This window comes from Carassius carassius, unplaced genomic scaffold, assembly GCF_963082965.1.
Source record: "Carassius carassius unplaced genomic scaffold, fCarCar2.1 SCAFFOLD_66, whole genome shotgun sequence".
Taxonomy (NCBI): domain Eukaryota; kingdom Metazoa; phylum Chordata; class Actinopteri; order Cypriniformes; family Cyprinidae; genus Carassius; species Carassius carassius.
The window spans coordinates 515,714-536,523 of NW_026775001.1; the positions used below are offsets into that span (position 1 = coordinate 515,714).

Genomic DNA, 20,810 nt, shown 5'->3' on the forward strand with positions numbered 1-20,810 from the left:
TATGCAGGCCTTTGTCTTCTCAGGTGTAAATCACAATGATATTCATGGTAGTTGACGCCTACTCGCATTTGACTTTTACCAACAAAAAGTGTCTTAGAAAATTTTAAGCAATATATTGTTTTCTGTGAGTGAGTAAACAAGATGATTTTCACATCATTTAGAAAGAAAAATTCTAGGCTACAAGCTCCAGTTCTCAAAAATCCCGGGAACCATTGTTCTTTATGTGTTTTTTTGCCTTATTCAAGCGTTTTAACATTTTTAGTTTTTCACTAACCACGCATAATATTTTTTTTCTCAAAAACACAATCATGTACATACATGCATTTCACATATTATTACAGCCCAGTTTGTGCTGATTACAGTGAGATTAGTCTTTACCCATTTAGATATTTATAAGAAACTGAAAAAAGCACAAATGTCAAGGCATGACAAAACTTCTCCAGGCCCCAAAAATACCCTTAGACTCCAGAGGGTTAAAGCCCAGTTCTCCATGTTCACTGTCGAGAAACTTTCTGATAACACACTTAAAACTGTGATTGTAAGGATGTTCAATGAAACAGTGACTGGAGATGATATTTATGTTTGGTTGGGTAGATTTTGCACTGTTCGAGGCCAGCCTGTCAAAGTGTTAGATGAAGATGGCATTTGGACATGCTTCTGGCGAATTCCCATTAAACAATGGGAAGACGCTGGGGGCTACCAGGGCCTGAAACATCTGCCTTCCATGATTGTGCTCGGAGAGAACAGAGGCTACATACCAAACTCTGCAGGAAGGGTTGCAGGTTTGGTCATCTCGCTGAAGCATGCCAAGAGTTAGTATGTGGGAAGTGTAGAGAAATTGGTCACAGTTTGATGATTGTACCAATGGCAGACGGTGCAATCTTTGTGGAGAAACAAACCACCTCTACAGAGACTGCCCTAAAAGTTTTGCCAACAAGCTCAAAATGGCCGCCCCACATGGGCAACAAACGAATGAACAAAGGAAAGAGGAGGCGGTCCCTGAGGTTTTGGCGGGAATTTCAAATTCCCAGCCGGCCTCAGGGATTGGGCAGGAAGGAGGAAGTGGGACGGCCACAGGGGCGGAGGCAACGGAACAGGAAATGGTCATGGAAGGAGAGGAAAGTGAGGAAAAAAACAATTCCTCACTAGTAACAGTTTCGGATGGGGTGCAGGAATCTACCGGGAGTGAGACAGAGTGTTCACTCCCTAACGCTCAGGTGCAAAAAAGACCTGCGGGGTCTCCTCTGATTGTAACGGAGGAGAAAAAATCTAGGGCAGCATATAAGCTTGATAGTATCGATTCGGTAGATCTGGAGCGCATGTGGCCCCTAGAGTCCCCCAATGAGGTATCCTTTTTGCACATTAAGCTAACAGCATCATCGCCAAAAGAGCCACAAGAGGTTTCCTCTGTGGCCTCTGAAGCGACAGGCATTTGCCCTCCTGATCCCAGCTCGTCTGAGGAAAAGGAAAGGCAAATGCAACAAGATATAACATGATTTTAATCGTATCTTTGTAGTCTTTTTACTGTCTTCTGTTTTAAATGTCTTATACCTTTTTAACCCTACTGCTCATGGCCCTCACCATCTCTACTATCAATGTAAGAAGTGTGAGGTCCACCATTAGAGCACAGAGTATTTTGTCCCTTTTAAAATCTTTTAAGTCAGATTTGTTTTTATTACAAGAGTGTTCTCTGCCCTTTTTAACTAGGTACAAGAAAATGGAGGAGCTATGGTCCGCAGGAGCCTCCATATGGAGCGGATCAAATTTTAACAAAAATGACGGAGTTGCGGTTTTAATTAATAATCCTAACATCTTGGTGAAGGGCAGCACTGTGGTGAGGCAAGGCCGGGCACTTTTAGTAAATCTGACCTTTTTAGACAGGGATTTTAATGTTCTTAATGTATATGGTTTTACGGAAAAGAATGAAAGATATGAGCTTTTAGAAGACTTGCAACCCCACATGCTAGGTAGGGCCCCCCTAATGGTAGCAGGGGATTTTAATTGTGTTTTATCCAAAACAGACAGGAAAAGGGTTGGGGAGGATTTTAGAGTGGACAAAACGTCGGTTTTATTGCAGGGTTTAGTCAGAGATTTTAATTTAGTCGACTGTTTTAAAATTTTGCATCAAAGAGAGGAGAGCTTCACCTGGTTCAGTGGTGATGGTACCAAAGCCTCTCGAATCGACTACGTTTTTACAAGGGACTGCCCGCCGACCGATGCTACATTAACCCCCCTCTTTTTCTCTGATCACATGATGCTGTCTTGCACCCTTTCACTGCCCATGGGTGTGACGGTAGGGGGAGGGCTGTGGAAGCTGAACTGTTCCCTGTTGGAAGACAAGGATATAGTTTTAGAATATAGGGAACAGTTCAGCCAATGGCAGAACCTCCAAGACTTTTACGATACACGTGCACAGTGGTGGGAGATGGTAAAGGACCGGACAAGACAGTTTTTTAGAAAGATAGGGAAAGAAAAGAAGAGTAGGGAAAAGAAACGCATGTTGGGGTTCCAGAAAAGACTACAAAGGTATTTTAATCTTTTAAATAATGGTTTTGATTTTAACGAGGAAATTCAGGAAGTAAAAAAAGAAATGTCAGTTTTAGCCAATATAGAAAGTAAAGGGGTCCTTTTAAGAAGTAAAGAGAGAGAAATAGAAGAAGGCGAAAAGTGTACCAGATATTTTTTTAAGAAAATAATAACAAGGGGTGGGGGGTTAACCAGGGTTAAAACAGGGGATAGGGAGGTTAACACAATAAAAGAGATTTTAGAGGATGTGGAAAAATTTTATGGGGCATTATATAGTTTTAAAAAGGTACACTTTGACACTGCAAAAGAAGTTTTAAATTTTATTGAGGAAAGGGTTGACTGTCAAAATGAGATTTTAACCCAAGATTTTAACATCTTAGAAATCCAAAAAGCTCTTGGAGGTTTTAAGAAGGGGAAGTCCCCAGGAGTGGATGGACTTCCCCTAGAGTTTTATCTAACATTTTGGGACATTTTAGGACAAGAGCTTTTGACAGTTTTTAAAGAGTTTGAGACCCTCGACAGACTTCCAGACAGTTTTAGAATAGGGATAGTTTCTTTACTTCACAAAAAAGGTGACCGGACTGACTTAAAAAACTGGAGACCCATAACACTTTTAAATTTTGATTATAAACTTTTTAGCAAAATTTTAGCAACACGCATGTCAATGGCTTTAGAGGACGTGATTCACCCGGATCAAGCTTGTTCTGTGCCCGGAAGAAAGATAACAGACAGCCTAGTGCTGATCAGAGACGCCATCTGTTATGCGAGAGACAGAAATATTCGGCTAGTAGTCCTAAATTTAGACTTTGAAAAAGCATTTGACCCAGTCTCGCACCAGCCCCTTTTTCAGGTACTGCAAAAAATGGGTTTTCCAAAGAGGTTTGTAGCCTGGGTGGGACTGCTGTACAAGGGACTAGTCAGCAAATTCCTTGTAAACGGGCATCTTTCCAAAACTGTGAACATACACAGTGGTGTCCGTCAGGGATGTCCTTTATCTCCTCTCCTGTTTGTGGCTTGTATCGAGCCACTGGCACAGATCTTGAGAAAGGATAAATGGATCAAAGGACTGGACGTTCCTGGGACGGGTGGACTGACAGCGACTTGTGCCTTATACATGGACGATGTTACTCTTTTAACCACAGACATTTTATCTATACGAAGAGCACTGGACTTGACTGACTGGTACGGTCGGGCCTCGGGCGCCAAACTCAATAGAAACAAGTCTGAGGCCCAGCTCTTCGGGCCGTGGGGGGACGTGGACACAGGAGGACTTGATTTGGTTTTTAAAGACAACGATTTTAAAATTTTAGGTGTTAAATTTGATAAAGAGGGTGGAGGACGGGAAAGCTGGACTGACTTGCTAGGGAAAGTTAGGAAAAGACTAGAGTTTTGGGGACTAAGACAGTTGACGATTGAAGGTAAAATTTTAATTTTTAAATCTGTGATTTTACCTCTGATTTTACTTGTTTGTTCTGTTTTTAGCCCCCCTCGGCAGTTCCTGGTGAAACTGGAGAGGGCGGTGTTTTACTTCCTGTGGGGGTCCAAGTGGGAGCGCCTGAAGAGGGAGACAGTCAAGAAAAGGCCAGAGAACGGTGGAAAAGGCCTCCCAGACCCCCACCTGTTTTTAGGCAGCTGCTTCACCGCCCTGCACATCAGTTATGCCATGACCCCATCCAAAGAAAACAAGACGGCTGCAATGGCGCGATTTTGGATGGGGTCTTACCTAAGAACTTTGAAAATTTTACCAGTAGATTTGAAAACGCCAGTGTCTTTTAACTTGCCTAAAGAGTACAGTTTTATAAAAAAGTTTTTAAAGAAATACCTTTTAGAGATGGAAGATGTCACCATTTTAACTAAACACAAGTCTCTCATTTCTGTTGTGCAGGACCGGGAACCGGTGAGTCCAGTTCCGGGCCTCACACTAAGTGAGGCCAAACAAGTTTGGCGGAATGCGGCTCACCCTGCTCTCCAGAAAAGGCACAAGGACTTATCGTGGATGGTGGCTCATGAGATCCTCCCGGTCAGGGCGGTTATGCACTCCAGAGGCATGGCCAAAAACCCCATCTGCCCTCGGTCCGGCTGCAATTCCCCGGAGACCGTCCACCACCTGCTCTGGGACTGCAGCACTGCGCGGGTCCTGTGGGCCAAGACCGGCCCCCTGTATTTCCCGTGCCTACCAGCAGGTGGGGCCCAGTTCGGGTACCAGCTCGCCATCCTTGGGGTGGGCCGGGGCTTGAAGGACTTGACGGCACAGAAATTTACCTTGCTCTAGCTCACCCTCAACGTCATCAAGGATGCCATCTGGGCCACCAGAAACCTGCTGGTGGGGAAGCGCGTTACGGTAACCCTCCATGCATGCGAGCTAAAGGTAACATCAATGCTGCAGGGGTACCGGACGACGATATTCGGACGGGGGGGCCGGGGTCGCACAGAGAGGGTCCCGGCAGGCACCGACCCTGGCTGCCCGTAGATGCACCCTCACCATTCTGGCTACGGGAACAGCGGGCCAGCGGGCCGGAGGAGAGGGGATCTCCGCTGAGCCCGTAAAGTAGCATCTCATGTCCCTGTTCTGGAGAGTGGGGTGAAGACCGACTTGATAAGGACTCACCCCCGGTCTTGCACAACAGATGTTTTTTTTTATTGGTTTTTATCCAATAAATTGGTTTTTATTGTGTTTTATCAATAAAATTGGTTTTATTAACATGCATATGAGGCTTGTTTGCTTTTTTAAATATGTATTTTACTTTTGAAACCAATCGCACCTTTTAAACACACCCCAAATATGGCCTTTTAAAAACAAGCAAAACACTGTGGTTTTAATCAAATGTTTTTTAACAATGATTGTTTCTTTCATTTTACCATGTGTATTTATTATATATTATATGGCTTGTTTTAATGTGTGCTTGAAAAGAAAAATGTGTGTGAAAGTAAAAATGCAAATGGAAAAAATGTAACTCGTGACAATAAAACTTTTTTGAAAGAAAAAAAATCTGTTCTTATCAGTTTAATATCTGATACGTCCCCCATCCGGGGACTACATATTAAATGGATTTTTAGATCACGGAGCTGGAGCCGGGGCTTGCTCCGTCCACTCCAAGGATCGGCCTGGTATTGCAGTTTCTCCAGGAACGGTGTGCTTTCCCTTTTTGGGGATTGCCGTTTATTGTGTCGAATAGCAGAACAAGGAATGAGATCTGCCATGCTGTGGTGTATTGCGAACTTTTTTCCTGATGCGCCCTCCTGGGGTCTTGGACTCTTCCACGAACGATGCACCCACCTGAGGTCTTTCACAGACGAGGTGATGCATCGAATCAGGTGTGTTTGGTTAAAGAGAGTCATCTAAAACCGGCGTTGGGAAGCACCGGCCCATGAGCTTGGCAGTTTCCAGGCCAGTAATGGAAGGCACCCGTCCTTCCTTTCCTGGAGGGGGGCTAACCGTTGGTGTGGACGGTAGAGACGCAAATCGTACCTCTGGCTGACCGCCTGGGCCTTCATACTAACCTGGCAGGGGAGACACCATGATCAAGAAGGCGGTTCACCCAGGGCGAGGCTTGCCCATTGCACTCCGGCCATGCTGACCCCTGCGAATTCCCCAAATGCGGGAATCTCGACTGCATAATTTATGGTAGTGGGGGACTGCGTTCGTGCTCTCCCCTGAAATTGTTGGTGAAACAAAGCAGAAGAGGTTTTTTCCAGGTTTTTTTTTTTTTTGCGTTTCAGAATGGGGAGTTCTGTCACATGCGAGGTATGTGTTGTGCGCCTGTGAAACAACGCTTTCACCGATTTTTACGCTCTTGAAAAATCGGACCCTGGTGGGTGGTTCAGTTCGAATATAGCACAGACCTTACTTTGAAAGTCGATTGGACTGACTGCAGCCTAGCTGTAGCTGTCTCCATGTTGTTTGGTTGTCCTTTTTCAATTGATATTAATTTTGTTGTCGCTTACAGCGCCACCGAGTGGCCTGTCGCAGCGCCCTTTTTCACCTTGCTTCTGACTGAGCCCCTGCACAGGTGTGCCGATTTGGGTGAAGGGATCTCATTCCTTCCTGGAGTTATAGCCATTCGAGCCATCTCGAACACGCCACGTTAGCACGTTTTGAGGTCCCCTCGCCAAGGTGAATGGAAATTTCCACTTTTTTGGGATGATTATTGACAGGCAGACTCCAGAGAAGCTTTCTGTGCTGCTTTGGGTGGGACTGGGCCAAATACCTGGCGCTAGGTTGCAAAAGAAGGTTTTCGACAAAATCCCAAATACCCGAAAATTTTGTCAGAGCGACGAGCCAATCTGAGACCTGCGTCTGGTTCGGCTCGAGCCAAGGATTCCCATTACATAAGGCACGTGGCTCTGCGACGAACCGTTTGGGAGTTACGAGCGATGCCGTACTTTCCGTCGCTGCAGTGCCAGCGTCAGGCCGAGCGTGACGAGTCCCGGTGACGTTGCAGACAGGGGAGGGTACTACCATCCCCCAGCATTTTTAGGTCCCCCAGACTTACCAAAGCCGAGATGGGCATCGCCGTGTCCGGCTTCCTGCCCGCTGCGTCTTAGCGGCATCGCTTCTCGGCCTTTTGGCTAAGATCACGTACCTTGTCAGACGGTTTAGACTGCGATCGCCTCTTGGAGGTTTCCTGACTCGAGATCTTTTTATATCTTGAGTCACACAACTTCGAGAGGTACATTGAACTCTGCTGCTTCGGGCTCCAACACGTTTTAAGGTAAGGTCTTTTAATTATTTATTTGGTTATTTATTATTGTATTTATTGTTGTTTTAAGTTTCTAGGCTGTTGGTGCCTCCATCATGTCGGCTGCCCGTGCCGGCGTGCGGAGGCACCACAGCGTGCGCTTTTGTTTTAAAGAGGTGAATGGCAAGCTCCTAGGGATGTCACGTCTTGACTTCTCCAGAAAGTCCTTTTTTTTTGGAGCGTCCATTCAGGTATAAGTTTGAGGGCTCGTGTACGTGGGTTAAGGGGACCTGCGCGCTGACCCCAAAAAATTTTTGACGGACGCGGCGTCGATGTCTGCCGGACCGCGCCGGCCCACGGGAGACCCCTGACCGGCGCAGGAGGATCTGGACCCCCGAGGGGCCCCGCGGAAGCCCACCCAGATTTGAGGCCCCTACATGCCATTCAGCACTTCTCCACAGGGTGGCGCACGGAGCAGTACACCTCAGGTTTAAAACAGTGGCATTTACCCGAATGGGGGGTGTACGATTTTTTTGCCCACGAAACCTATATTTGTCCATTTGACCTTTAAAGTTACAGAATGACCACGGAACCGATGCGGACCCCCGTCGGACCCCCAACCCGGGTCCCACGAACCCATTATTTGTCCATTTGACCATTATATTCACACAATGACTGCGGATCATCTGCAGACCCCTTGCGGACCCCCACCCTGGGTCCCACGAACCCCGTATATGTCCATTTGACCATTATATTCACACAATGACTGCGGATCATCTGCGGACCACTTGCGGACCCCCACCCTGGGTCCCACGAACCCACTATTTGTCCATTTGACCATTATGTTCACACAATGACTGCGGATCATCTGCGGACCACTTGCGGACCCCCACCCTGGGTCCCACGAACCCACTATTTGTCCATTTGACCATTATATTCACGGAATGACCACGGATCACATCCGGAACATTTGCGGACATATCCAAAATTGTGGTGAATGTTAACCAAAATGTCACAGACTTTGCCAAGCTGTAACTCCGCCAAAACGGGGCCAAACTGCACCAAACTCGGGTCAGAGTAAGAACTCCAGAAGGCCTACCGAACACCGCTGCCCCCCCATCCATAACACCCCGGGGGCGGAGTTATGGCTCCCCACATTTTTGATAGTCAAATGGAAGGAAGGGTTCTAGCGACTTGAAACTTGGTGACTTGATAGCCCTCGAAGGGCCCTCTCTGAAGCCACCTCCCCCAAGTCGATAGACCCCCGGGGGCCAGAGATATGGACCCGCAAATGCAAAAAGTCCCAAAATTTGACCGGCCATAACTCACTCGGAAAGAAGGGAAACAACACCAAACTCTGGTCAAAATTAGACCTTTGGGAGCTCTATCCGACGACACCAGCCCCATGTTCCTATGACCCCGGGCGTCCGAGTTACGGCCCCCCAAATTGTGGGATTTGAACCGTTATAACTCAGGAACCGGACCACCCAGGAACTCGAGGGTGGTCGCATACGGTAGGTAATTTCAGCCCCGGGGTCCACCGCTTCGCGGAGATATTAGCAAGAAAATAGTACCATCCACCCCCCTCGCACCTACTCATCCATGCCGGCCAGGGTGCACCCTCCCCGGCTAGAGAAGGCAGCTCGAGGGGGGTGGAAGTCGGAAGAAAATTTTTTTTATGAGGCCTAGAGAAAACAGTTGTACTGTACTCAGGGCACTCAGAGGAATCCATTTTTGTAAGTTTTATCCCATAATACTGTAGAAATATGCATAGAAAAAACTGTTGGATTTTGGTTAATTTGCACCACAAATGTTGCAAGTCTTGCAGTATATTAAATAGCAATATTTTTTATTGTCAGTCTATTTCTCAAATCACTTCTAGTCTAATGAACTACACATGGGGCTATTTCATTTGTCACTTAACAGTTACTTTATTTGAAATCTTCCTAATTCCAATTTATCCATAATGTATTGTAAAATACGTTTTATAAAACAAGAGTGCACACTTTGCAGTCTATTTCTCATTCCACTTTTAGTCCAAACAACTTCAAATGGGACTATTTCCTTGGTCACTGACCAGTCAATTTCTCATTCCACTCATAGTCTAATGAACTACCTATGGCACTATTTCATGGATCACTTGCCAGTCTATTTCTCATTAATTTTCTAGTCTAATAAACTACATATGGCACTATTTCCTTGATCACTTGCCAGTCTATTTCTCATTCAAAACTTTTAGTCTAATAAACTACAAAAAGTACTATTTCCTTGGTCACTTACCAGTCTATTTCTCATTCCTTTTCTAGTCTAATAAACAATACATTTCACTATTTCAGTCTATTTCTCATTCAACTTTTAGTCTAATAATCAGTTTAACTGGTGATGATGATCGGCCTGAATAAGTTTGAAATAGAAGTGTATTAATGTGAAAACATATGGCACTATTTCATGGATCACTTGCCAGTCTATTTCTTATTCAAAACTTTTAGTCTAATAAACTACAAAAAGTACTATTTCCTTGGTCACTTACCAGTCTATTTCTCATTCCTTTTCTAGTCTAATAAACAATACATTTCACTATATCAGTCTATTTCTCATTCAACTTCTAGTCTAATAATCAGTTTAACTGGTTATGATGATCGGCCTGAATACATTTGAAATAGAAGTGTATTAATGTGAAAACATATGGCACTATTTCATGGATCACTTGCCAGTCTATTTCTCATTCATTTCATAGTCTAATAAACTACATATGGCACTATTTCCTTGATCACTTGCCAGTGTATTTCTTATTCAAACTTTTAGTCTAATAAGCTACAAAAAGTACTATGTCCTTGGTCACTTACCAGACTATTTCTCATTCCTTTTCTAGTCTAATAAACAATACATTTCACTATTTCAGTCTATTTCTCATTCAACTTCTAGTCTAATAATCAGTTTACCTGGTTATGATGATCGGCCTGAATACATTTGAAATAGAAGTGTATTAATGTGAAAACATATGGCACTATTTCATGGATCACTTGCCAGTCTATTTCTCATTCATTTCATAGTCTAATAAACTACATATGGCACTATTTCCTTGATCACTTGCCAGTCTATTTCTTATTCAAAACTTTTAGTCTAATAAACTACAAAAAGTACTGTTTCCTTGGTCACTTACCAGTCTATTTCTCATTCCTTTTCTAGTCTAATAAACAATACATTTCACTATTTCAGTCTATTTCTCATTCAACTTCTAGTTTAATAATCAGTTTAACTGGTGATGATGATCGGCCTGAATAAATTTGAAATAGAAGTGTATTAATGTGAAAACATATGGCACTATTTCATGGATCACTTGCCAGTCTATTTCTCATTAATTTTATAGTCTAATAAACTACATATGGCACTATTTCCTTGATCCCTTGCCAGTCTATTTCTTATTCAAAACTTTTAGTCTAATAAACTACAAAAAGTACTATTTCCTTGGTCACTTACCAGTCTATTTCTCATTCCTTTTCTAGTCTAATAAACAATACATTTCACTATTTCAGTCTATTTCTCATTCAACTTCTAGTCTAATAATCAGTTTAACTGGTTATGATGATCGGCCTGAATACATTTGAAATAGAAGTGTATTTATGTGAAAACATCCTAATTTCAAGTTATTCAAAATATAGTAAAATATGTTTTTATTAAACATTTTATGTATAGAAATACTATATATTTATTATGTATTCATTACATATACCTTTTTATTTACACACACAATATATAAATATGTTTAAATTATTTTTATTACATGTAATATATATTTGTGTGTATTTGTGTGTGTGTGTGTGAGTGTGTGTGAGTGTGTGTAAAGTAATGACACCTTAATTCAATTTCAAATATTTATTGAACTTTTTGTTTTGCAGACATTGTAAAGTCAAAATCAAAAATGCCTCAAAGTTCTGTACAAAAAAAACACAATATATAAAAAGTATAATAGGAAACATGCATTATATAAGAAAAATAAAATAAATAAATAAACATGTTCAGAAAGATTCAGAGCAAACTGATATTAACCTTAACTATAACTATTTACAAAAAAAAGAAAAAAGAAAAATGGAACAGGCTATCAAAACAAATAAAAAGATAACCTTACTTTTTTATCGTAGAAATAAAAGGAGTAGAACAATTATCATAAAAAACATCAAAACAAACAATTTAAATAGCTACATAAATTATTTACGGGATTTTTTTTAAATTTCTCCAGTCTCTTTTTTTACTTGCTGCACCAGCTTTTTAGACGCTATTTCCTGTGGTGATTTAAGTGGGGAGTTCTTCACCATCAGTCTGCGTCTGAGGACCATCTTCATTAATGTGCTTCTTTCCTTATAGAAATAATAAGAAAGGCAAAGTGTTAGTGAACATGTCTACTTGTCACAAACAGTTAAACCAATCCATGGGAAATTGTACTTACTGAAGCAGATTTCCCAGACTTCTGGCCTTCTTCGGCATCGGGAGGGCTGTCGGAGAGCGTTGGGCTGGTGGATGAGGACTTTTCCTCAGCTGGCATCTTGTGGGGTTTTGTCGTCTTTCTTCTCTTGGCACCTTGCTGCCTTGGACTATCAGCTTCCTCACCCACCACAGCTGTATCAAAGAGGCGACGGTGTTCTGCTGCCTGCTTTGCATTAAGGTTGAGGGCATAAAACCTGTCAGCTGTGGTGGTGTCGTGGCACATGAACTGTGCCACTTTGTGCCTATCTTCCGGGCAGTGAGTGTTCTTTGCCTTTTTGGAGAGAGAACAGCATAGGCAAAGAGTTAGAAAAACACACACCAGAAACTCATAAAGCCGGGACAAGTACAGGAATGCTTACATGGGTGGCGATGGCAGTCCTCACATCAGTAAATGTGGGTGTGCCTGGTAACCCCATGCTCGCCCACGCATCCTGAAAATACTTGTTCAAGTTTTTGCAGGAGCTGGCCTTTGAGGTAAAGAAGAAGTAGTTTGCAACTCGTCCCCCTACCAAGTTGGACCGGAGTGAAAGGAATTCCTCAAGCCACCCATACTCCTCCTGGTCCAGGGCCAGCTCGGCTGCACCAAAGGCCTGGTTGGTCTTGTGGGCTGATATCTTTAGAAACAGTGAGAAGTGGCATAAGCTGAGTTTTATTTTAAAGAAAACCATGTGGACAACGAGAGACAGAGAGAAAGAGAACCACTCACATTAATGACAAAGTGGCCTTCTGTAGCTGTCGCACGGGCATCCTCCACCTCTTTAATTGTTACATTTTGGAACACCCCTCCACGGTGACCATAAATGCTGGCCCAGTAAGTGGTGAGGTGTCCATAAAAAGACCATTGGTCCTTTTTCTCAGGACTAGTCTTCAGACGATCTTCACAGAAAAAAAGAGAAGCATAAAGGATCACATTGATCGCCAAATAATGAGAGGAGAAAGGATTCAAAAACTTACCCAGAATCTCAGAAATAATTTTTTTGGCAGAGTCCCGGCAAGCTCGCAGTGTGGCTTTAGGGATCAGGCGGGCCTCCTTGGCTTGTTTTACAGCCAGCTCGTGGACTGCCACGCTGCGCTTTACTGGGCGGGTCAAGTTCTGGATTTCCCTCCTAATCCCAATGAAAGCCACACGGGAGAGCCGGCATGTGGGCGGCGGGGTCTCATTAAGATATTTGAGGAACTGTGCCACATTTTTTAGGTAATGGTGCACAGTTGGCTCTGCAATGTTGCATTTCTTTAAAAAAGACAGCCAGGACCGGACCTTTGCCCTGTTGTCCAAAAACATCAAGCTGGCCAGATTGGTCTGGCCAGCTGACATATATGAAATAAAATTTTTTATTCTAAAAATCTTTGAGGACACATTATTTATTAATTTCGGAGTGGGGTTGATGCCCTCCCAGTTGGCCCTGGACTCCTCAATGAGCTGATCTGCAAAAAGAAAGCACAAGAGAAGGACCAGGTGAGTCAGGTCGATAACATAGAGGTAAACACTAACAAACATTATTATTATTATTATTATTATTAGATTAAATTAAATTAAATTAAATTAAATATATAATAAATTATATATATATATATATATATATATATATATATATATATATATATATATATATATATATATATATATATACATACATAATATGTGTGTGTATATGTATAATTATATTACTATAATTTTCTAGTCTAATAAACTACAAATGGTACTATTTCCTTGGTCACTTATCAGTCTATTTCTCATTTCTCTTGTAGTCTAACAAACTATAAATGGGGCTATTTCCTTGGTTCACTTACCAGTCTATTTCTAATTCAACTTCTAGTCTAATGAACAACAAATGAGATTATTTCCTTGGTTCACTTACCAGTCTATTTCTCAGGTAACTTCTAGTCTAATAATCTACAAATAGGAGATTTATTAATGAAAGTTATTGTATGGTGTTATCAAAGTGACAAGTGTCATACTCACTTAGGGCTGGCACGTGGTCCGGAAAGGGGTATGGTGCATCGGAGGAGTGGGCCTTCTTTGAAGGCCCGGCGACCTCCTCCTCGGGTCCTGTGGCTGGCTCTGCCTCAGGCCTGGTGGCTGGCTCTTCATCTAGTCTGTCAACCTGCGACTCTGAGCACTCCTCCTCCCCAGGGCTGTTGAGGGCCGATAGCAGACTATGTGTTGCCCGTGCAACCTGCCTAGAGGGGGTGGGATTTGACCGCTTCCTCAGCTGCCGGTACCGCCGTGAGAAGCTCTCCCAGAAGCAATGGATAGGAGAAGCTTGCGCTTAGCTGATTATAGCCACGAAAGCACAAGGGACAGTCGTCCAAAGCCATATCTACTTTTGTTAAAACACTAAAGGATGAATAGCAAAAGGATGAATGCAAGGGACACTGCCCAAGCATTGGTTACTTATATAACTTTTTAGGTCCCATTTGTAGTCTGTTAATACAACTTTGAGTCTAATACATTAGAGAGCACAATTTGCAGTCTATTTCTCATTACACTTCTAGTTTAATAAACTACAAATTTGACTATTCCTTTGATTCACTCACCAGTTTTTTTTTCATTCTTTTTCTAGTCTAATAAACTACAAATGGGACTATTCCCTTGGATCACTTACCAGTCTATTTCTCATTCAACTTCTAGTCTAATAAACTACAAATAGTACTATTTCCTTGGTCACCTACCAGTCTATTTCTCATTCATTTTCTAGTCTGATAAACTACAAATATGACTCTTTCCTTGATTCAGTTACCAGTCTATTTTTCATACCACCTCTAGTCTAAGAAACTACAAATGGAACTATTTTCTTGGTCACTTACCAGTCTATTTCTCATTCCACTTTTGTTCTAATCAACTGTAAATTACCTTGGTCCCTTACCAGTCTATTTCCCATTCATTTTCTAGTCTAATGACCAATGACATCCACCCCCCTCGCACCTACTCATCCATGCCGGCCAGGGTGCACCCTCCCCGGCTAGAGAAGGCAGCTTGAGGGGGGTTGAAGTCGGAAGAAATTTTTTTTTTATGAGGCCTAGAGAAAACACTTGTACTGTACTCAGGGCACTCAGGGAATCCATTTTTGTAAGTTTTATCCCATTATACTGTAGAAATATGCATAGAAAAAAGTCAGACCAGGGGGCCGTCTATCCGACGACACTAGCCCCATGTCCCTATGACCCCGGGGGTCAAAACGGCCAAAACGGGGCCAAACTGCACCAAACTCGGGACGGAGTAAGACCTCCAGAAGGCCTACCGAACACAGCTGTCCCCCCATCCATAACACCCCGGGGGGCGAATTTATGGCCCCCCACATTTTTGATAGACAAATGGAAGGAAGAGACCTAGCAACTTGAAACTCGGTGACTTGATAGCCCTCAAAGGGCCCTCTCTGAAGCCACCTCCCCCAAGTCGATAGACCCCCGGGAGCCAGAGATATGGACCCGCAAATGCAAAAAGTCCCAAAATTTGACTGGCCATAACTCACTCGAAAAGAGGAGAAACAACACCAAACTCTGGTCAAAATTAGACCTTTGGGAGCTCTATCCGACGACACTAGCCCCATGTCCCTATGACCCTGGGGGTCCGAGTTACGGCCCCCCAAAATGTGGAATTTGAACCATTATAACTCAGGAACTGGACCACCCAGGAACTCGAGGGTGGTTGCATACGGTAGGCCCCTCGACCCTCTAAGGATCCCCCGAATTTCAGCCCCGGGTTCCACCGCTTCGCGGAGATATTAGCAAAAAAATAGTACCATCCACCCCCCTCGTACCTACTCATCCATGCCGGCCAGGGTGCACGCTCCCTGGCTAGAAAAGGCAGCTCGAGGGGGGTGGAAGTCGGAAGAAATTTTTTTATGAGGCCTAGAGAAAACAGTTGTACTGTACTCAGGGCACTCAGAGGAATCCATTTTTGTAAGTTTTATCCCTTACAAAAATGAGCGTTGAATTTTGGCACACATGTGCACCACATGTGGTGCGTATCTCACTTTTCATTAAATAGCAACTGTATTTGCAACAAGGAATGAGATCTGCCATGCTGTGGTGTATTGCGAACTTTTTTCCTGATGCGCCCTCCTGGGGTCTTGGACTCTTCCATGAACGATGCACCCACCTGAGGTCTTTCACAGACGAGGTGATGCACCGAATCAGGTGTGTTTGGTTAAAGAGAGTCATCTAAAACCGGCGTTGGGAAGCCCCGGCCCATGAGCTTGGCAGTTTCCAGGCCAGTAACGGAAGGCACCCATCCTTCCTTTCCTGGAGGGGGGCTAACCGTTGGTGTGGACGGTAGAGACGCAAATCATACCTCTGGCTGACCGCCTGGGCCTTCATACTTACCTGGCAGGGGAGACACCATGATCAAGAAGGCGGTTCACCCAGGGCGAGGCTTGCCCTTTGCACTCCGGCCATGCTGACCCCTGCGAATTCCCCAAATGCGGGAATCTCGACTGCATAATTTATGGTAGTGGGGGACTGCGTTCGCGCTCTCCCCTGAAATTGTTGGTGAAACAAAGCAGAAGAGGTTTTTTTTTGCGTTTTGCGTTTTTTTTTGCGTTTCAGAATGGGGAGTTCTGTCACATGCGAGGTATGTGTTGTGCGCCTGTGAAACAAAGTCAGTTACGCTCTTGAAAAATCGGACCCTGGTGGGTGGTTCAGTTCGAATATAGCACAGACCTTACTTTGAAAGTCGATTGGACTGACTGCAGCCTAGCTGTAGCTGTCTCCATGTTGTTTGGTTGTCCTTTTTCAATTGGTATTAGTTTTGTTGTCGCTTACAGCGCCACCGAGTGGCCTGTCGCAGCGCCCTTTTTTTACCTGGCCTCTGACTGAGCCCCTGCACAGGTGTGCCGATTTGGGTGAAGGGATCTCATTCCTTCCTGGAGTTATAGCCATTCGAGCCATCTCAGACACGCCACCTTAGCACGTTTTGAGGTCCCCTCGCCAAGGTGAATGGAAATTTCCACTTTTTTGGGATGATTATTGACAGGCAGACTCCAAAGAAGCTTTCTGTGCTGCTTTGGGTGGGACTGGGCCAAATACCTGGCGCTAGGTTGCAAAAGAAGGTTTTCGACAAAATCCCAAATACCCGAAAATTTTGTCAGAGCGACGAGCCAATCTGAGACCTGCGTCTGGTTCGGCTCGAGCCAAGGATTCCCATGACATAAGGCACGTGGCTCTGCGACGAACCGTTTGGGAATTACGAGCGATGCCGTACTTTCCGTCGCTGCAGTGCCAGCGTCAGGCCGAGCGTGACGAGGCCCGGTGACGTTGCAGACAGGGGAGGGTACTACCATCCCCCAGCGTTTTTAGGTCCCCCAGACTTACCAAAGCCGAGATGGGCATCGCCGTGTCCGGCTTCCTCCCCGCTGCGTCTTAGCGGCATCGCTTCTCGGCCTTTTGGCTAAGATCACGTATCTTGTCGGACGGTTGAGACTGCGATCGCCTCTTGGAGGTTTCCTGACTAGAGATCTTTTTATATCTTGAGTCACACAACTTCGAGAGGTACATTGAACTCTGCTGCTTCGGGTTAAAACAAGTTTTAAGGTAAGGTCTTTTAATTATTTATTTGGTTATTTATTATTGTATTTATTGTTGTTTTAAGTTTTTAGCACCACAGCGTGCGTTTTTTATTCAGGCAGGTTGAGGGGAAGCTCCTTGGAATGTCCCGTATGGACTTTTCCAGCAAGCTGATCCAAAAGACCTTAGCTTTTAGATCTGACGACCTGAATTGTTTGATGACTCTGCCCTTGAACAAAGGATTTGATGTTTAATCAAATTAAACAAACCGCTTCCCTGCTTAATGACTTTTGGCAAAGGTTTGATTCAGTTAACCCTATCAAGTCGATTAACGCGGATACGCGTTTTGAGTCATTTTCTCCTGATAACCCCGAAAAGAACTTAAATTACACTTTCAGTTTTAATCGTACAGATAAGAGCAATACATCAATCGAATCTGTAAAGGGTCTACTTTTTTTTGGATACATACATAATAACAACAAAACTTTGTGCACTTATAAAATAAAGATAACAAACAAGGTGCGCTGTCTGCAGCCTTTGTCTGCGCTGATCTTCTTTTACAAACACGTCATTTAAATGAACTGTAACTCCGTGAATACTCAACGAAAATACATGAGAGAGATATCTATAGAAAGCTTGACATGTCTATTTTTAAACTAAACAAGTGCCGCCGAAAACAGATATTCTGTGATAAAGTAATCCATATGAAAACAACGCGATGTCTGTTTTTCATGTCTCCCTTCATTATATCTAATGTGACCACGCCCCCGCGCTGAACGCGCTATTCAGATTCAAACTGAAGCGCGCAGCTTGAATACGCCCACACAGAAGAAAAAGCAGCCAGACTGTTCAAGTTTTTTTTATTTTACTGTTTTCTTCGCGATGATAGGAATAACACATAATTCACCCCAAAAAGATGTGATGTGGTTGAGGATTTGAGAAATGGATTTCCTCAGAAAAAAAGAATGAAGCACTTTATTCAGCAGAGATCATAAACACGAGTAAGTCTCTTTTTATTTATTTATATACTTGTACTAGTTTTCACATAACGTGTAAACATTTTACTAGTTAGACTTTTTCCGAACTATAATTCCTGACTAAATATATAATCAAGTGAAACATTATGAAGTTTCAATAACAATATACAACACTATACCCTTCGAAAGCTTGATGTAAATAATATAAATGTAACAAATAGATAACTGTAACAAATGTAAAAACAATGCTTTTCTTTCCATTTATTCCCCCTAAAAACCCAGAAAAATATTCTCAGCTCTCTTCAACATTAATAATAATGATGATAATAATAACAACAAACGTTTTTTTTTTTTTTTTTTTTGTAGAAAATAAGATTGTTAAAAGGATTTCTGAAGGATTGTGTGACTGGAGTAAGCATGCCAAACAATTTGTTTGAAAGTCAGCTTTGATTGTTTCTAATAAACTGTTTAACTGCTCCCCCAAGTGGATATTAAATTATGTTGTGGGATAATTAAATATATTCTTAATAAACTACAAACATAAAATTATATAGATTTATTTTGTTCTCACATTCTCTCTTGTAACTCCTCACTCACAGTGGCACAGATGACTGAGAGGCTCATTATGCAGCTCATTATGCAGGCCTTTGTCTTCTCAGGTGTAAATCACAATGATATTCATGGTAGTTGACGCCTACTCGCATTTGACTTTTACCAACAAAAAGTGTCTTAGAAAATTTTAAGCAATATATTGTTTTCTGTGAGTGAGTAAACAAGATGATTTTCACATCATTTAGAAAGAAAAATTCTAGGCTACAAGCTCCAGTTCTCAAAAATCCCGGGAACCATTGTTCTTTATGTGTTTTTTTGCCTTATTCAAGCGTTTTAACATTTTTAGTTTTTCACTAACCACGCATAATATTTTTTTTCTCAAAAACACAATCATGTACATACATGCATTTCACATATTATTACAGCCCAGTTTGTGCTGATTACAGTGAGATTAGTCTTTACCCATTTAGATATTTATAAGAAACTGAAAAAAGCACAAATGTCAAGGCATGACAAAACTTCTCCAGGCCCCAAAAATACCCTTAGACTCCAGAGGGTTAAAGCCCAGTTCTCCATGTTCACTGTCGAGAAACTTTCTGATAACACACTTAAAACTGTGATTGTAAGGATGTTCAATGAAACAGTGACTGGAGATGATATTTATGTTTGGTTGGGTAGATTTTGCACTGTTCGAGGCCAGCCTGTCAAAGTGTTAGATGAAGATGGCATTTGGACATGCTTCTGGCGAATTCCCATTAAACAATGGGAAGACGCTGGGGGCTACCAGGGCCTGAAACATCTGCCTTCCATGATTGTGCTCGGAGAGAACAGAGGCTACATACCAAACTCTGCAGGAAGGGTTGCAGGTTTGGTCATCTCGCTGAAGCATGCCAAGAGTTAGTATGTGGGAAGTGTAGAGAAATTGGTCACAGTTTGATGATTGTACCAATGGCAGACGGTGTAATCTTTGTGGAGAAACAAACCACCTCTACAGAGACTGCCCTAAAAGTTTTGCCAACAAGCTCAAAATGGCCGCCCCACATGGGCAACAAACGAATGAACAAAGGAAAGAGGAGGCGGTCCCTGAGGTTTTGGCGGGAATTTCAAATTCCCAGCCGGCCTCAGGGATTGGGCAGGAAGGAGGAAGTGGGACGGCCACAGGGGCGGAGGCAACGGAACAGGAAATGGTCATGGAAGGAGAGGAAAGTGAGGAAAAAAAACAATTCCTCACTAGTAACAGTTTCGGATGGGGTGCAGGAATCTACCGGGAGTGAGACAGAGTGTTCACTCCCTAACGCTCAGGTGCAAAAAAGACCTGCGGGGTCTCCTCTGATTGTAACGGAGGAGAAAAAATCTAGGGCAGCATATAAGCTTGATAGTATCGATTCGGTAGATCTGGAGCGCATGTGGCCCCTAGAGTCCCCCAATGAGGTATCCTTTTTGCACATTAAGCTAACAGCATCATCGCCAAAAGAGCCACAAGAGGTTTCCTCTGTGGCCTCTGAAGCGACAGGCATTTGCCCTCCTGATCCCAGCTCGTCTGAGGAAAAGGAAAGGCAAATGCAACAAGATATAACATGATTTTAATCGTATCTTTGTAGTCTTTTTACTGTCTTCTGTTTTAAATGTCTTATACCTTTTTAACCCTACTGCTCATGGCCCTCACCATCTCTACTATCAATGTAAGAAGTGTGAGGTCCACCATTAGAGCACAGAGTATTTTGTCCCTTTTAAAATCTTTTAAGTCAGATTTGTTTTTATTACAAGAGTGTTCTCTGCCCTTTTTAACTAGGTACAAGAAAATGGAGGCGCTATGGTCCGCAGGAGCCTCCATATGGAGCGGATCAAATTTTAACAAAAATGACGGAGTTGCGGTTTTAATTAATAATCCTAACATCTTGGTGAAGGGCAGCACTGTGGTGAGGCAAGGCCGGGCACTTTTAGTAAATCTGACCTTTTTAGACAGGGATTTTAATGTTCTTAATGTATATGGTTTTACGGAAAAGAATGAAAGATATGAGCTTTTAGAAGACTTGCAACCCCACATGCTAGGTAGGGCCCCCCTAATGGTAGCAGTGGATTTTAA

At 43.1% G+C, this 20,810-nt stretch overlaps 2 non-coding genes and 1 pseudogene across 2 annotated transcripts; all 3 read left to right on the plus strand.

Moving 5' to 3' along the window:
* The first annotated feature begins 5,491 nt into the window (after positions 1 to 5,491).
* Positions 5,492 to 5,668, plus strand: LOC132134090 (U2 spliceosomal RNA; annotated as a pseudogene).
* Positions 5,669 to 6,019: 351 nt separating this feature from the next.
* LOC132134146 (U1 spliceosomal RNA) lies at positions 6,020 to 6,183 on the plus strand. Its single transcript, XR_009429410.1, has one exon. It is a non-coding gene; the product is annotated as a U1 spliceosomal RNA (small nuclear RNA).
* A 9,825-nt stretch (positions 6,184 to 16,008) lies between these two features.
* On the plus strand, positions 16,009 to 16,172 carry LOC132134114 (U1 spliceosomal RNA). Its single transcript, XR_009429378.1, has one exon. It is a non-coding gene; the product is annotated as a U1 spliceosomal RNA (small nuclear RNA).
* The last annotated feature ends 4,638 nt before the right edge of the window (positions 16,173 to 20,810 follow it).